Here is an 8,460-nt window from a genome sequence, read left to right on the forward strand (position 1 = left end):
TCGGCTGGGGGCTTTCTCCTGCCCTGCATGACCTCCCAGTGCTGCCCGCCTGCTGCTGGCCAAGCAGGCTGCAGTCACAGAGCTCATCTCACAAGCACTGTGCCAGTGCTGCCACAGTCACCTGCCTCTCTCTGCCTCCTTCCTCCCTCCAGGCTCTGCCCTCTACCTCCTGGGCTTTGTCCTGCCCTTGGCCACCTCCCATGCCTGCCCACCTGCTGCTGGCCAATCAGCTGCTCTGAAAGCAGAGACCTCACCATCCAAGCCACCAAGGTCACCTTCCCCTCTCCCTCCCTCTCACCTCCTCCCAAGCTCTCCTTGCTGCTGGGCAGCCTCTCCCATGCTGCTGATGACCTCCTAACACCTGCCTGCCCACCCACTGCTGGCCAGTCTGGAGGTGCTGTCCCTTGAGGGCCAGGCACACTCCACAGCAGTGGCTCAGGACCTGCCTTTGGCCTCGCTCACTTTGCTCTTCTCCCTTTTGAACAGCTGCTCTTCCTAGGACGCGTTCCTAGTCCCTCTGCTGCTGTCCCAGCAGGTTCTCCTAGTGATAGGGAGCTAAAAAGAGAGGTGCATCGCTGTATGAACAGGGAGAAGGCAGAGAAATACCGGAGGCCTAATTCAGGCCATACATTACGGGATCTGCTTCCGGAGAAGTTTCAAGGTCTCTGGGATGTGATGGAGACCCCTCATGCCCAAGCCCATGACCGGGTCCCATGGGCACCTAATCAGCCAGGGGCTGAGTCAGGTGGGCTCAGACCTTGCACTGAACAGCGATTGACCCTCAAGGCAAGGGGTCTCGGTGTCAGTGCTCCGCAAAGGAAGGCCAGACTGCCTGGTTTGGAAAAGGGAGAGCCAAACATCTGAGCGATCCACATGGCTTCAGCCCGGACTTTTATGTGCCATATTGAAAGACCATTCTGAGTGCCCAACAACTCCCTCTTGGATGTCAGGGATATCCAGTCCAATGTCAGACTCAAAAACCTCCTTCTATCTCATGAGGGGTGTCAGAGACAGACGCTCTTTCCCCTGGTGCTGCTGTCAGTGGCATGGGCATTGCAGTGGGGCAAGCACCATCCCTCTTTGCGGAGACTTGCCAGCAGAACTGCTGCTGCTCTTCTTGCCTCCATCTATTCCTCTCAGTGACGTGCTTCGATATTTCCCGATGGCTTTTATATGGCTCCAACCTTCTTAGCATCTGGACTGCTCATGGGAAAGATGGCTGCAACCACATGGAGAAATTCTTTACCGCTGGCTTAGGCACTTCCTGCCTCTCCCCTCTCCCAGCCCCTGCACCCACCCAGGCCCATGTGCACCCACAGCCCCCTCCCACCTGAGAGGAGCTTTAGGGGTTGCTGTGAGCTGCAGAAAGGCCTCTGGAGAGCAGGAGGGAGTAACCCAGGTCATTCCCATGTCATGAGGAATCAGAGGATGCTGTGTGCAGGTCCAGGTCTCGTGGACTGGGGTCCCTGACACTCGGCGGGCTCACAGCCGCTTGACACCTGTGGCTGCAGCTGGTGCACACTTACTCAGGCTGGATTCTCCCCAGCTTGGCTGCTGCTCTCTGCTCCTCCCTTGATGGAGGCTTTTCAGCCCTTTCCCACGTCTCCTTGTGTTCCTTTCTCCTCAGCTGGGCTGCGGATGGGGAGTTCAGGTCTCTTCAGCACCAAATTCCTGCCAAGGAGGAGACACTCTGGCAACGGGCACAAACCAAAACACAAGCAGTTCCACCTGAACATGAGCAAAAACTTCTTTATTGTGAGGGTGACTGAGCTCTGGAACAGGTTGCCCATAGAGGTTGTGGAGTCTCCTTCCTTGGAGATATTTAAAATATATGTCTGCACACAGTCCTGGGAAACGTGACCCTGCTTGAGCAGGGGGCTTGGACTAGACAGGGTCTCCAGAGGTCCCTTCCAACCTCAACCATCCTGTGATTCTGTGATACAAGATGGCAAAGAGAGGGGCTGTTTCCCAGAGCACCTCTGGCAAGAACCCTGCAGCAGGAACTGGGGAACCAGGACACTCTGCAGCACATGCCCACAGGGAAATGTCAGCATCACCCCAGGCTTCACTACAGTTCCCAGCTGGCCCTCCCACTTCCTTCGGGCATCCCTGAGAGCAGCATAAATGAGCAGGAGGGAATTGCCACTTGCAGGGCAGGAACTTCCAGTGGCATCTCCACTGGGTCTGGCAAGACAGAGCAAATGATCCTGGCAAACACTTGTGACCTCAGGCTTTATCCTGAGCATCAGCACTCACTGCCCCACTGGCTGCTTCTACAACATCCAAAACCCAGCAATGGGGATTTAATAGCACTGTGACTTTTCCTGATGACGGGACCCATTTGCTGCTTGTTCTTTGCCTGTCACAGACATTTCTGGAAAAAACACTCTAGATATTGGAAAAAGACATTACCAAGGTGAGGATTACAAATTTCTTTCAAAAAAAAAAAAAAAAAATGAAGAAGAAGAAGAAGAAGAAGAATCTTCCCCTGGCCTCACATCTTTCTCAGAGGCTAACAGTCATGCAAGGAAAAAAGCAAGGAATTCATTTTGGAGATAGGTGTGAAAAGATGGCTGCTCAGCATCTGCATTCTGTTCCTACCGCAGCAGAATTGGGATCAAGGAAGAAAAAGTAACTAGGCGAAGGTTCGTTGTTTGGGTGGAGAAAGGGAGGAACAAAGGTGGTGAAAAGGTGGTTCCAGAAATAGAGAAAACGGGGAATACGGTGTACAAATAAAAAAGTAGGAGGCATCTCCCAACTGGAGTAGCTCCAGATGGTAGGTGTGTGAATGCTGATGGATGGCAGTGGGGATGACAACCCCTTGGACAACCCCAGACTCTCTATCAGGCCATGTCTGAAAACGTGGTGGGGGTGAGTGCAGAAGGGAGGGACAGACTTGCACCCTAAGACTAAGTAGTGGGGAGGGAAAGGAGACAAAACTACAATTCCGTGCTAGTTGTGTGGGATTCGTAAGATTAAGAGTCAGGAGCTTTAGAGTTGTATGTGCCCTGAGGTTAATCACTCAGCTGCTGTATTGATTTCTTAGCAGTGTCATGCTACATCAGTGACTACAGTAGTCCCTAAAATCAGTGACGCCTTATGCCTGCCCCCCAGCTTGGCAGCATGGGGTGAGAAAGCTCCTGCCAGCTCTGCAGCAGCTTGCAGGATGCCACTCTGCAAGTGGGGAAGGAGAATGCTTTTCAGAGCAGCATCTTGGGGAGTGCATTTTCACCTGGATCCAGTCACCTGGCGTGGGACAGGAACCACACCTGCTCAGGAGGCAGCTGCTCCCTTACCTTTGCTACTCCTGGTGCCTCCCCAGCTCTTCTCCAGCCTCCTTCTTGCCCCACAGGGAGCCAGGGGAGCAGCCTTGGCCTCTGCTCTGCCTTTCACACTGAGCTGCAACCTGGGCAACCAGGAGACAACACAGGTTTGAAGGAAGGGCCCCATCTCCCCTTTGCAGCTTTCCGATGCTAATCCTCCTCACTGCCATTTGAGACCATCTCACAACCCATCTCCTTCCTGTCCATGAAGGGTTCTGTGGGTTATTTGGCAGCCTCCCGCAAAAGACAACAAACATAACACACAGGCTTTCCAACACAACACTTCAAGGCTTTCTGAAGGGAAAAGGATCAAGAAACTCAGAGGATGCTCTCTTTGCTAATGGAGATGTGAGTGGGGGCAAGCACTGGGCAAGGCATTCGATTAGCCCACCACCTCCAGGTGGGCCAAAAGAGATCAGAGTGCTCAACCTTAGATAGGATTCCCAAAGAAATCAAAGCAGTCCGGGAGACCTGAGCAACTTACCCAAATGGCTGCAAGTGGGTCTGCTTTGTACACCAGCCTCTCTATGCAGGAGGCAGAGAACTTTGTGCAAACTTCATCTTCTTCACAGGCCAGAACGCCAGTGCTCCTGAAGGTGAAGACCACGAGCTCCTGGTTCCCCATGTAAGAAAAGAACAAGCAGATGGTCTCTTTTACACAGCCCTCCACCACATGTCACGAGAAGGACGTGGCCAACAGCAACTGCCAGCAGTTCAGTGGCTCAATTTTGATAGCTTTTGCAAGGAAGAGGAACAATGTCGCTGCCACAGAAGGCCAAATTTCCATTGCAGGGCCATCAAGAAATGCAAGTGGCACAGAGCAGCTCAAAGAGAGCCTAACTTGATGCCACATTCATAGGAAAATATTACAGAAAAGGTTCTTCTCAGAAACAGCTCTTTGGGGCTCGGTTTGCTTTGGGGGAGCTGAAGCTCTCCCTCGACCTTGGGAGGGAATGCCCTACTATATCCCTATATCCCAGACCCTTCCAAAGAGCAGGGAGCACCCACTCCCCTACGGGGCAAGGCAAAGCGGAGGATGGCCACTGCCTTCTCACCAGAGACAGCCACTGTGAGGTGCCTGAGCCCCCGCAGCCAGGCCATGTCCATGCCCAGCTGGAAGACAGGTCTTCCAACTGGCAGCACCTTGTCTTCACTGAAGTGGAATTGCTCTCGGACCGTGCCGAAGGTCCAAGCCCTGCTACCAGGACACCCTGCACACAGAAAAGACAAAAAGGCCCAGGAGGATGTATAGGAAAGGTGGAGAAAGGGATGACTGGCAGAGTGTGAGCACACTGCTCTGTGCCTTCCCTGCTCCTGGCCTACCCATGGGGAAGGATTGCTCCCAGGGGCCCAGGGCTCTCAGGACGACTGAAAGCCCCCGGGGCATGGGCGATCAGCATGCCAGCCCACCTTGTCCAGCATCAGCTGTTCCCGGATGTAATAGACACAGCATCCCAAAGAGTGGCAATCTCTGGATTGGAGACGTCAAGCCCCAGGCAAATCAGCTCACAACCTCTCAGCATGCTCCTAACCAGAGTGTGACAGATGCAGGTGTGCACAGACCCTCCAAAAACCCACTGCTATGGCTGCAGAGCTGGCCTTTTACCTGAGTTCAGACTTACTCTGAGCCCAGGGGAGGTCTAGAGTTGAAAGAGGGACAGGGGAAGGGTTTGGGACAAGGGCTGTGGCCATCTGAGCCCCAGAAACAGATGGCGTCTCCAAGCCCAAAACATGCTCTTCCAACCTGGAGCCACAAGAGGATCCAGGCAGGAGGAATGGAGGGTCTCCTGAAGAAGAAGCCAACAAAATGAAGGGTTTACTTCCAACATGGGCATTTCTGGCAGGCTCTTGAGAGCCCTGTGGGTGCTGCAGGACACCCCAGCCTCTGGGTTACAGAACTCCTTTCCTCTCAGAGCTGGATCCCCAAGGGGGACACACTCCTGGGGAAACCTGGCCTGGGATTGCCCTCCACCCCCACCCCATCCAGGGGAAGGAGCTCCCAAAGCCCATCCCGTCAGTGGAGCTGCAGGACTGTGGGGAACAACGATGTGTGAGCTGGGCTGATAGTCTCAGTCTAGCAGCCCTCCATCCTGCTTGCCCCCTTGCCCTCAGCTCACCTCTCCAGATGGGGAAAAGGGACATTCTTCCCATCTCCTTGCCCAAAACTTCTCTCCAATGTGCCCCTGCTCTTCTACCCAATTGGGGGGGGGGGGGGGGACGGGGCACAATTCAGCCCTGCTGCCTCCAGTCCCCTCTCCTTGCCACAGAGCGGCTCTGAAAGGCAGCGGTGGGAAGTGTGGGAGCAGTGCCAGCAGTGCCCAGGCCTCAGGAGGAAGCACAGGCACCACGGCAGTGCTGGTGAGACCTTGATGTGATGCAGCGCATCGCACTGTGACTTCAGTGTCCTTTGGCAGCTCATTAGGTCACTGGCTTGGAGATTGGCACAGCCGAGGAGGGAGCAGAGAGATATCCCCTGCTGTCCCTGAAAACCGTCACCTCCTTTCCCCACAGTTAGTTTCAGAAAATGCCTCACAAATACATACAGAACTTCTCCAAATGGTGGCATAGGCTGTGAAATAGCAAATATGGGGCACCGGAGGAGTCACTTCTGACCCCCTGCACCAACAGGTTGCTGCTCTGGCGAGTCTTTGCAGGAGGCTGGGGTTTAGGGCTTGGTTTGGGGTTGGCTTCTTTCAAAGATGAGATCAAAGTAAAGTGGGATACAGCAGCACAAAGCATGGGCATGGCCTGGGTGAGCTGCCCCACTCATTTTTACTGGGGGCCACTTGTTTTGTATGGGGAGGATGTGCTACACGGAGGAAAATGTGGGATGGGACAGGACCATCCTCCTTTAGGCATCAAACCCCATGAACTGTGCCCAGCTTCCCTGCTAGGCAAATGCAAGCAAAGCCAGTTCTCATCTCTGTGCCGCTGCCGGTCCTTGGGCTCTTCAGTGTCACCCAGGGCAGCACTTCCCCCCGGGGGGCTGTACAGCCCCTGGCACCCTGGATACCTCTGGACTCCCTGGCTCTCTTCTGAATTTCTCAGCTTGCTTTCTCCACCTTTTGTTAGGATCCATCATGATTTATTCTCTCCACAATGGTGCTGGTCCTGTCTGCCATCGGTCTCATCACCACCCTTCCTCCATCCGTGCGAGTCACCTCCATCAGGCTCTTATTTGCAAATATACTCTTAAACCAGAAATCCCATTATTGTTGAAAGATTGTCAACACAATTGACAACACTGACCCTCAGCAATATCCTGTCCCTGACACCAACCCGTGTCACAGTCCAACACGCTCTGACCAAGACAAGTCCCAGGGTTAATGTGACCACACAGGCAAACAGGAGCGATCAGGCATAAAATTAAGGAAACCATCGTACCTCCAGGACTAACTTGGGACACGGACGTGCGGCACGGAAGTGACTCCATGGGGGTTACAGCGAGAGGGTCAGTGTTTAGGGCAGGGGCTCGGCTGGGGTTCAGGCACCTGGTTCGGGTTTCTGGTGGGGGCTCGGTGTTCAGGCTTGGGCTCTGGGTCAGGGCTCGGCTTTCGGGGGGGTAGGGGAGGCTCGGGGGGCCCCGGCGGTGCCGTTCAGGGCCGGGTGTTGTGGAGGGGCCGGGCCGGGCCGGGCCGCGGCTGCGCTGGAGCCAGGGTGGCACCAAGCCTGCTCGCCCTCAGGGGTGCCACCCCACCTGGCCAATCAGCGAGCGAGGGGAGGTGGCAAGCCAGTGGATGCCTGGGAGGGGCGGGCCATGTCCTGAGTGACACACAGGCTGCCCAATGGCATGCCCCGGCGGGGCTGTGCCTGCTGCTGGCCCGGGGCCAGCGTGGCGCAGCGCCCGCCTCGACCTGGGCCGGGCGGGAACGGCCTGCTCTGCTGCCCGTCCAGTCCCGCCGTGGCGCAGCCTGGCTGTCACCCCGTCCCTGGCCACGGCACAGCCCATCCGCTCCCAACCCCGGCCTCGGCCCTGGCCCAGGAGTTTGGTGCTGCCGTGGACCAAGTCCTGTTTTGGCAGCTGCCGTGTGCCCGCAGGTCTGGGCCGTGTGGAGGGAGCCGTGGTGAGGATCGTGCTGGGGCCCCGCAGAGCCAGCTGCCACCGGGAGCTCTGGGCACTGAGGTCGGAGGTTTGGGGCAGCGCCAGCTCCCGTGTGCTCAGAGCTGGGGCTCACCGAGATGGGTCATCTCTTCCTAACGCCCCTGCGGAGCGGTTGGTCCTGAATCTCCGGTTCCAAACCCATCCCTGTGTCCCCTGGGCATGTCCCTGGGTCACGGCTGCTGTTGTTGTGGGGGTCAGATGTTATGGAAAATTACACTCCCCGGCCACCACAACAGGGTCTGACCCGAGGTTCCTGCTGAGAAGTTCGGAGCCAAATCAAAGCGAATTAAATACATTTTAATGATGCACGTGCAGTAATTACAGCTCGAGCTGGGTGCCTCCAAAGAGGGACCCCGAACCAAGAAATCCCTGGGCAATTACACCTTTATAATCCAAGTTCCCCACCCCCCCATGCAAAGGTTCAGACCAAACATAATATTTGGGTCTGGGGTCTTCCTGTTCTCCACTGGGTCCCACTGTTGTCTCTAGGCAGGCTGTTTTTCCTTATCTTTGCAGTGGTGGGCCTAATCTTTATGGTGGCGGCTTCTGCTCATGGATTTCCCTCCTTGCAATCTTCCTCGTCTTTCCAGCTTGAACCAGCTCTGGGGCCCTTTCTTACTGAAGTAGGTGGAAGTTCCTCATGTTATCTGAGTGCGGCCTAAGGCTTCAGCAAGTTTAGCTACTCATGCTAAACAAGTTTCACAGAAGTTCAGCTAAGTGGCCAGCTCTAGGCAGTTTCAGTTCAATATTGACTTTTCCAAGTGAGTTGCAAGAGTTGACATGGCTCTCTCTCTCACAAACTGCTGTGCGGGCTTTTGAAAAGCTGTGGAGGATTAGCAGGCTAGAAGCTTGCATGAGGTGTAGATTCTTAACCGAAGCTTGTCACTTTGCAGGAAGAAGGGGACTTGATCCTGATGAAATGCGCTCTCTAACCTGGCCCAGTCCATAGGCACGAATCAGGGCCTGTCGCTCTTGAACACTGTGCATCCTGATACTTGTCCTTGCCTGTGCAGTTGAGAGACCTGTGAACACCCG

The sequence above is a fragment of the Dromaius novaehollandiae genome, unplaced genomic scaffold (assembly GCF_036370855.1).
Source record: "Dromaius novaehollandiae isolate bDroNov1 unplaced genomic scaffold, bDroNov1.hap1 HAP1_SCAFFOLD_42, whole genome shotgun sequence".
NCBI lineage: Eukaryota > Metazoa > Chordata > Aves > Casuariiformes > Dromaiidae > Dromaius > Dromaius novaehollandiae.